This window comes from Lutjanus erythropterus, chromosome 7 (genome assembly GCF_056507025.1).
Source record: "Lutjanus erythropterus isolate fLutEry1 chromosome 7, fLutEry1.hap2, whole genome shotgun sequence".
NCBI lineage: Eukaryota > Metazoa > Chordata > Actinopteri > Lutjaniformes > Lutjanidae > Lutjanus > Lutjanus erythropterus.
The window spans coordinates 810,394-820,539 of NC_139323.1; the positions used below are offsets into that span (position 1 = coordinate 810,394).

The 10,146-nt window shown below is 42.0% G+C and overlaps 1 pseudogene; it reads right to left on the bottom strand.

Annotated features, from left to right (window-relative positions):
- Window positions 1–7,181: 7,181 nt before the first annotated feature.
- Window positions 7,182–8,571, bottom strand: LOC146323409 (uncharacterized; annotated as a pseudogene).
- Between the last annotated feature and the right edge of the window lie 1,575 nt (window positions 8,572–10,146).

The window sequence follows — 10,146 nt, forward strand, 5'->3', positions numbered from 1 at the left end:
TGTTTTTTTGTTTCTGCTCAAGGAATAGCTCATTCTCACTTGTCAAATACGGCCACTTAGTTAGTGACCCTACGACTCAACGTATGATGCTGTAGGTGCTAGAACTTGAGCTCTGTGCCCAAACCCAACAGTACCCAGCAGGTTGGGGAATATTTCTCACATAATTCATGGGCTTGTGCTGTATTATTACTATTATTATAATAATCATAATAATAATTATTATTATGATAATTAATAGTAATAGTAGTAGTAGTAGTAGTATCATTTTTGCATTTTTCTCCCCAATTTTGTCCTTGCCATTTCCCCCATGTACTTTCTGTCATTGCCAACTCCTACTGTTTATTATACAGAGGGAAGCTTGTTGAGAAAAATGTTTGGGCTGATGTTGCTCTTGCAGTCTCAAGGCAGTCGATGAAATAGTCACAAAATTGAATCTATTAAATCTATTTTTCGAGACACAGTATGACTTTCAAACGGATGTATTATATTCTGTCATCCTGATACCGTGGTCAATTTACCAACGATAAATATGCAATATCCTGTTACGCTTTCAAAATAAAGTCCTTGGGTAGGGTTAGGGACCAAAACTACTTGGTTAGATTTAGGTGGTTCAGGGTTTGGGTTAAAATAACTATTTCCCTGAAATGATCAGCAGGAAACTAACCCAGGACTCCTGTGTTAAAGTTCTGTTTGACCCACCCATCCATACATCCTCATCCTGTCCGACTCTTTATACTATGCTCATCTTAATTACTTTGAAAGTCATGCTGACAGAAAATATTAATTTGTGTTGATGTACACAACTCAATAGATTACATTTAGTGACAATTTGACAAGCTGCTGAGTTACTGGCCTGGCTCTTGATTACCTAAGATGCATCTGTGAGGAGTTAACTCTCATTGTTGCTACACCTCCTACCATTAGAGGCCAAACCCTTATGCCCTCCTTGGGCATTTTTGTACATTTTTCTCAACTTTTTTTTTTATTTGGTGATCATTTTGGCTGTGTTACAGCTTGTGGCATGATTTTTTGTAAGAACTTTTCTTTTGTGTAAAATTTTTTTAAATCCAGTGTCTTTTACTCTTATATGTCATTCATACTCCCGTGACACATTTTGCACCCTCTGGACACCTTCATGGCAAAAATGGACACACACAGAAAAACTGCTATTAAATCATCATACATCAATATTTTTTTCTGCTTTTTTTCATAAATCACATAAACAACTTAAGACTTGCTCAAAACTACCAAACATTCAATCATTTTCAGGATATTTACCCTTTAAATGCCAGTTTAATTATTTGAATTACTAATGATTTTTTACTAAAAAATCACAAAAAATTAATTATTTTCCATATAATAAATAGTAGGGGGATGGGACTTTGGTGATGATTAGAGTCTTGGATGTGTCAAAGATTATCAACAAAATTGATTTGATTGCATTAGTATTTTTTATGTAGTGCCAGATACTCCCTCTGGACACCTTCGTGGCCAAAAATGGCTCATTGACATCCATTATAAACACATTTTTTAATCTCACTGCCATTACAGTATAAAACCATACATTCTGTAATGTCAGCATTTCATTTTGAAGAAAAGTAGTGATATTTGACATTTTTACCGTATTCCACCAGATTTAACTGTTTTCCCATTGTAGGCCGATGCATGAAATTCTTGTATTTTTGCCATTAGATTACATTATATTATGGAGCCATGTGACTACCAGGGGGCCCTAAGAATGATTTGGGTTTGTGTGTGTTTGTGTGTGTGTGCACGTGCATGCGTGTGTGCGTGTGTGCGGGGGGCCAGCAGATGTGCGTGCATGCATGCGTGCATGCATGTGAGAGAGTGTGTGTGTGGATCTGTAAGCACATACTGATCATTTCAGGGGTGAAAAAATGGCATCTTTTGAGGGATGTGTGTCATTTGTCTTTTGTTTTCCCATTGTAGGGCGATGCATGAAATTCTTGTATTTTTGCCGGTTATATTACATTATATTATGGAGCCATGTGACTACCAGGGGGCCCCAAGAGTGATTTGTGTGTGTGTGTGTGTGTGTGTGTGTGTGTGTGTGTGTGTGTGTGTGTGTGTGTGTGTGTTTGTGAAATAATTTTTAAATCATCATCTGATTCATCAGTCTGAACATTTATGGTGCAAACTGCAACAACTTTGTAAACTTCAACAACAAAAGAGAACACAACAGAACATATGAGATATGAACAAAAATTTGAAACCGAAATATCCAGGGTTTGAACATATAATGTATGTGTGTGTGTGTGTTTGACAGAAACAGATAAATGATTGAGAGTGTGTGTGTGTGTATGTGATAGAGACCAAGTTTGCCTGTTCTTTGCTGTCTACTCACTGCCGGGATCCTCAGTGTCCTCTCCACTCTCTTTTTGCTCCAAGTCTTTCTCCGTCTCTGCTCACTAATGAAATGACTCCTCAGCCAAGCTACATGTTTATCTTTGGCTGTGAAAGCAGGTGCATATACACACTAACAGTTGTTTATGATTTTGTTTTTGAGGACAGCAAAGGCAAGAGCACCTCTTCAAAGACAAATGACGCACATCCCTCAAAAGATGCCCCTTTTCACCCCTGAAATGATCAGTGTGTGCTTACAGATCCACACACACTCTCTCTCACATGCACGCACACCTGCTGGCCCCCCTCACACACACACATGTACATACGCACACACGTGCACACATACACACACACATGTGCACACACACACACACACACACACACACACACACACACACACACAAACAAACACACACAAACCCAAATCATTCTTAGGGCCCCCTGGTAGTCACATGGCTCCATAATATAATGTAATCTAATGGCAAAAATGCAAGAATTTCATGCATCGGCCTACAATGGGAAAACAGTTGAATCTGGTGGAATACGGTAGAAATGTCAAATATCACTACTTTTCTTCAAAATGAAATGCTGACATTACAGAATGTATGGTTTTATACTGTAATGGCAGTGAGATTAAAAAATGTGTTTATAATGGATGTCAATGAGCCATTTTTGGCCACGAAGGTGTCCAGAGGGAGTATCTGGCACTACATAAAAAATACTAATGCAATCAAATCAATTTTGTTGATAATCTTTGACACATCAAAGACTCTAATCACCACCAAAGTCCCATCCCCCTACTATTTATTATATGGGAAAAAAAATATTTTTTTGTGATTTTTTGGTAAAAAATCATCAGTAATTCAAATAATTAAACTGGCATTTAAAGGGTTAAAATCCTGAAAATGATTGAATGTTTGGTAGTTTTGTGCCAGTCTTAAGTTGTTTATGTGATTTATGAAAAAAAGCAGAAAAAAATATTGATGATGTATGATGATTTAATAGCAGTTTTTCTGTGCGTGTCCATTTTTGCCACAAAGGTGTCCAGAGGGTAGTAAATTTGAGGAGGGCACAAGGGTTAAGGTAATAAATGACTTAAAGCCTTTTAGATTTCACTTGACCCTTTGAGAATGTGACAGTGATTGAGGGCTTTACAATGTGACAGTTGGATGGAAACAGCTAATGATGCCTGAACAGTTCAACCAAGCTTTCCAACACCCCTACTCAACTCTCTGTGTTGACCTCCTTCTGGCGCTCTGCCTGCCTCCTATTGAATATTTCAGGTTATTACTAATGAACGAAGTTATCTGTGTCTCACTGTGGCAGGAGCTTTAAATAGAACTGGAACATCAATTCAGTGTTAAGAACCCCAGAGCTATGTGTGTGTGCGTGTGTGCGTGTGTGTGTGTGTGTGTGCGTGCATGACAGAGAGAGTTACACAACCTCACCAACTGGCCTGGCATGATTCTAAAACATCCAGAAATTAATGGAATTCTTAGACACATGGAAAAGATTTCTGTGTATTGTTTCAACTGCTGTGTGCACTGATAATACTAACTACAAGATGATGATGGAAACCAAAGGAAATATGACTGTGAAGCTCTACTGTAGTTAAATGAAGAGGCTTTGTTGTACCCTTGTGCTGCTGTACAGATAACAAAACAGATTTACAGTAAGGTTTTTTAAAGTGAAGTACTTTAACAACACTTTAATGTCAGGACTGGATGGAGGACTGATCTCCCTCCCTCTCTCTCTCTCTAGAGATATATACATTTAAAAAAAAATAATAAAGATTTCCCTTTCTCAACCCCTCCTCCCCGTCTGGACAGTGACTGGAAGAGCGCCTGGAATCTGCTGGAGCCACTCTCTTAGTGGGTCACAGCCCCCAGTGCTCCAATCACTACTGGAACCACTGTTGCCTTCACTCCCCACATCTTCTCCAGCTCCTCTTTTAGCCCTTGATATTTTTCAAGCTTCTCATGTTCCTTCTTCTTGATGTTGCTGTCGCTCAGGATTGCGACATCTATCACCACTGCCTTCTTCTGTTGTTTGTTGATCAACATGATGTCTGTTTGGTTAGCCATCATCGGTTTGTCGGTCTGGATCTGGAAGTCCCACAGGATCTTGGCTTGGTGATTCTCAACCACCTTTGGAGGTGTTTTCCATTCTGACCGAGGGACCTCCAGCCCATACTCAGTGCAGATGTTCCTGTACACTATGCCAGCCACTTGGTTATGGTGTCCCATGTATGCTGTTCCTACCTGCATCTTACACCCTGCTATGATGTGCTGGACCATCTCAGGAGCATCTTTGCACAGTCTGCACCTAGGATCCTGTCTGGTGCGGTAGACCCATGCCTCTATTGATCTTGTGGTAAGTGCCTGCTCTAATGCTGCCATGTGCTTCTGTGCTGTCTTTCAATCCAGCCTTTTCCAGCTGCTGGTAGGATTTCTTGATATCAACCACTTCTTCTAGCTGATGGTGGTACAGTATCTCACAAAAGTAAGTACACCCCTCACATTTCTGCAACTATTTAATTATATCTTTTCATGGGACAACACTGAAGAAATGACACTTTGATACAATGTAAAATAGTCAGTGTACAGCTCGTATAACAGTGAAAATTTACTGTCCCCTCAAAATAACTCAACACACAGCCATTAATGTCTAAACCGCTGGCAACAAAAGTGAGTACACCCCTAGGTAAAAATGTCCAAATTGGGCCCAAAGTGTCAATATTTTGTGTGGCCACCATTATTTTCCAGCACTGCCTTAACCCTCTTGGGCATGGAGTTCACCAGAGCTTCACAGGTTGCCACTGGAATCCTCTTCCACTCCTCCATGATGACATCACGGGGCTGGTGGATGTTAGAGACCTTGCGCTCCTCCACCTTCCGTTTGAAGATGTCCCACAGATGCTCAATAGGGTTTAGCTCTAGAGACATACTTACCAGTCCATCACCTTTACCTTCAGCTTCTTTATCAAGGCAGTGGTCATCTTGGAGGTGTGTTTGGGGTCGTTATCATGTTGGAATACTACCTTGTGGCCCAGTTTCCGAAGGGAGGGGATTATGCTCTGCTACAGTATGTCACAGTACATGTTAGCATTCATGATTCCCTCAACGAACTGTAGCTCCCCAGTGCTGGCAGCACTCATGCAGCCCCAGACCATGACACTCCCACCACCATGCTTGACTGTAGGCAAGACACACTTGTCTTTGTACTCCTCACCTGGTTGCCACCACACACCCTTGACACCATCTGAACCAAATAAGTTTATCTTGGTCTCACTGCAGGACATGGTCCCAGTAATCCATGTCCTTAGTCTGCTTGTCTTTAGCAAACTGTTTGTGGGCATCATCTTTAGAAGAGGCTTCCTTGCGTGTGGAGGAGACTGTTGTTAATGACGGAGTTTATTACAACAGTCGAAACTAACGTGATGACATCGACACCAACCAGATGCACTTATAAAGTTAAACAACTGTATAAGGAGGCCTATACATAAAACGGGAGAGTCTGTGTTTCTCTGTGAGAAACTTTCAGACGTTCTCACAGCAGAGTGAACAGGTGAGGGAGGGGAGGAGGGCAGATTGATCACTAATCAATCACTGATACCGTCGTCCTCTCGGACTGATTAAAAAAATAAAATGACAAAATTGGTGGCAAACCAAACCTGGGTGTCCACACAAATAAAGTCTTTGTGTGAAACACTGCAGAGTGTAACATCGTACTGTTTACAGACAGTCTGCTGTCATTAGTTTGACAGAGAGACAGAGAGGGTTGTGTCTAGAAGGGAACCGTAGACCTGCGAAAGATCGTTTGATTATTTTAATTGAAATAATGAACACAAATCTCACGAGAGTTGTGCAAATAAAGAGTTACCTTCTAGACACAACCGAAAAAGGTGCGCAGCTCCAAAAATAGAAAATCATGTCATGGTGATGATGTTTTTAATGTGGCGGGCTGCCATAAATAAAACACTATTCACTGATTCTTTACTTAGGTATTTTTGCATTGTGCTATTAGTGATTTTACTTTACAATTTTAATATTTTGCATGTTATTGTTTCCTTTGTTGAAAAATCAACATTTTTATTGCTTTTGTTGTACTTTAATTGTATTATTATTGGTATTTTTTGATGATTAAATACAGACCTGCAAACTCATAAGAGGAGAAAAAGGTGGCATGTTGGTAAACCAGTCCCCTGTCTCCTGTTGGTGGTCTGGGAGCGTCTGTCCTGCTCCAGAAGAAAAATGTTGTGATTTTAACATGTTATCAAAGCATTCTGGTCACTGTTTCAGTTACAGTTTTTCTCAGTCGCTTTGGTGCATTTCTCAAATCATCCTAGACATTTTCAAAACAGTGAGTGCATTTCTCAAAACAGTTTGTACAAATAGCAAAACACCATGAATTACCTGCAAAAGCTAGTCTCTTGCTCAAAATCCTTAGTTCATCTCTCAAAAGTAAATATCTGTGTCAATGAACATGTCAGTGCCATCACAATGACAAGTCCTTGTGTCATTGTATACGGATAAGACATTCTAATTGCTTAGTCATGTTGTCAATATAACAGTGTACTCTGGAGGGATGTTCTGATGTAAACTATGACTAAAGTTTTGATGACAGTTATTGTAAATTGTAAGTTAAACGTTAGTGTATGTGGGAGATTGATTGCAAGAGACTGGACAAGATTCACATTTACACTTTTACTGTTTGTACTATAATTTATTGACCATGTCATTGTGATACAGAAAGGAAAAGACAGCACTCCATATCACAAAGACAAAAACAAAAAAACAACAGTAGAAATGTGAACATAGGACAGTTTCCTGAGGGAAAACTGTACATGCAATGCTGTAGGAATTACAGTGCAGTCTTCCTACACCTCCTGACGTTCCTGTCTGTTGGGCCACAAATTCTCATCCACATCACAATGAATATCTTCTCTTGTGATGCAGTGTGGAAAGAATCTTTTAGAGTGTCTTATCCAGCCTCTGCAGGCATCTGCTGTGATGTCATCACACGCTGCATCCATGGCAGCCAGAAGGGTCATCTGTGTATGTGGCTGGCGATCATATACTTTCCATCTCCATGCTGAGAAAACTTTCTCAATGGGGTTAAGGAATGGGGAGTAGGGTGAGAGGAACTCCATCAGCATTCTGTTGTGGGTCGCAAGCCATTGCCTGATGATGTTAGAGCGCTAGAAACTGACATTGTCCCAAACTATCACGTACTTTGGCAAGTCATCTCCAATCTGACCCCTCTCTTGTTCAGGGATGAGATCCCTGTAGAGCAGGCATGTCCAAACTGTTCCATAAAGGGCCGTGTGGCTGCAGGTTTTTGTTCCAACCAGTCTACAGCACACCTGATTCGACTAATCAGTTGTTTGAAGACTGAAATCAGTTGATTAAATGAGTTTAGCCTGGTGTGCTCCGGCTTGGTAGGAATGAAAACCTGCAGCCACTCGGCCCTTTATGGAACAGTTTGGACATGCCTGCTGTAGAGTATCTAAAACGGTGACAAGATGCTCTGTATTGTATGGCCCAATAATGGGAATATGCATTAGCACACCATTCTCAGAGATAGCAGCACCCATGGTTATGTTCCCACCCCGCTGGTCAACTGTAGCTCTGTGGCCGATGATATTTTGACCACGCCTTCTGCGTTTTGTTAGGTTGAAGCCAGCCTCATCCATGTAAATGAAGTTGTGCGGTGGTTCACTTGCTTCCAGTTCCAATATACTCTATATCCAGAGGACACAAAATGAGTTTTATGAATTACATGCATTTTCATTTTGGACAAGATACAGTTACATCAAATGTATACAGCACATATTGCATCTTCTTTTCTACAGCCATAGCAAATGTGTAAAGGTCACACTTACTGTACTGTATATCACTATACGATGTTGTACTGTTTATTGTGAGGTACAGTTACTGCATGCTCATACATGTTTTACCTGTACATACTGGTAGCGCACCTCCTTCATTCTTTCACCATTTCTTTCAAATGGAACAGTGTACAGCTGCTTCATATTCATTTGGTGTCTTTTCAGCACCCTGTCAATGGTTGAGATGCTGACTGTTTGGATGTTTTCAAAGATGTTGTTGTCCTCTATAATGGCACTCTTTATCTCCCTTAGTCTTATGGCATTGTTTTCTACAACCATGGTGCAAATAGCCTCCTCCTGTTCAGATGTGAAAAGGGGCCAATCCTGTGAAGTTGTCTTTTAGTCCTATGTGGAAAAAATATAGTAATGCAAAACACAAAATTGAGTAAGATAAATGTCACTGTATAAAGTATACTTACTGTATATTGTAAAATGCAAGTGGAATACAGTAATAGTGTATGAAGCATTACAGAAAGTATACAGTATTACAGTACAGTGCCTATTGGTAGATTATATACCTGTTCTGTTGACGAAAAGTCTGAATGATTGAGGACACAGTTGTTCTCCCAACATTTGGCTGCACCCTTCGACCAGCCTCGGCCATTGTAAGCTTATGACTGAGAACATGGTCTACAAGTGTGGCTCTTATCTCATCAGGAACGCACATATGTCCTCAGCCTCTTCTGCCTCTTCCTCTGTTTTGCCTCCCAACTCCTCCGCCATGCAGCCTCACTCCTCTTCCTTTTTTTTTTTCTCTCTGGCTGTCGACGCCATCAAATTCCTTGTCCTTCCATTGTCAGACACTGTAACATTGTGTTGTGCTATATATATATACTTGCCAGTTGATGGTTTGTGAGATGAACCTTTGAGCTATTTCAGAAAACTGGTTGATCATTGGTCGATCTAATGCCAAATGACAACTTGTTCAACCATCCATCCATCCATCCATTGTCTTCCGCTTATCCGGGGCCGGGTCACGGGGGCAGCAGTCTGAGCAGGGACGCCCAGACTTCCCTCTCCCTGGACACTTCCTCCAGGTGTTCCGGAGGGACCCCAAGGCGTTCCCAGGCCAGCCAAGTGACATAGTCACTCCAGCGTGTCCTGGGTCTTCCCCGGGGCCTCCTCCCAGTGGGGCATGCCCGGAACACCTCCCCAGGAGGCATCCTATATAGATGCCCAAGCCACCTCAGCTGACTCCTCTCGACGTGGAGGAGCAGCGGCTCTACTCCGAGCTCCTCCCAGGTTGACAGAGCTCCTCACCCTATCTCTAAGGGAGCACCCCGCCACCCTGCGGAGGAAACTCATTTCAGCTGCTTGTATTCGAGATCTTGTTCTTTCGGTCATGACCCAAAGTTCATGACCATAGGTGAGGGTAGGAACATAGATTAACTGGAAAATCGAGAGCTTCGCCTTTCGGCTCAGCTCCTTCTTTCCCACGACAGACCGGCGCAATGACCACATTACTGGTGCAGCCGCACCAATCCTCCCCTCACTCGTAAACAAGACCCCAAGATAGTTGAACTCCCCCACTTGAGGCAGGGCCTCTCCGCCGACCCGGAGGGAGCAAGCCACCTTTTTCTGGTTGAGAACCATGGCCTCAGACTTGGAGGTGCTGATTCTCATCCCAGCCACTTCACACTCGGCTGCAAACCACCCCACTACAAGCTGAAGGTCCTGGTTTGAAGAAGCCAACAGGACAACATCATCTGCAAAAAGCAGAGATGAAATCCTGTGGTCCCCGAACTGGACTCCAGAACCGGTGACAAAGGGCAGCCCTGCCGGAGTCCAACATGCACCGGGAACAGGTCTGACTTACTGCCAGCAATGCGAAACAAGCTCCTGCTCCAGTCATACAGAGACCGTACGGCCCTTAGCAGAGGGCCCCGAAC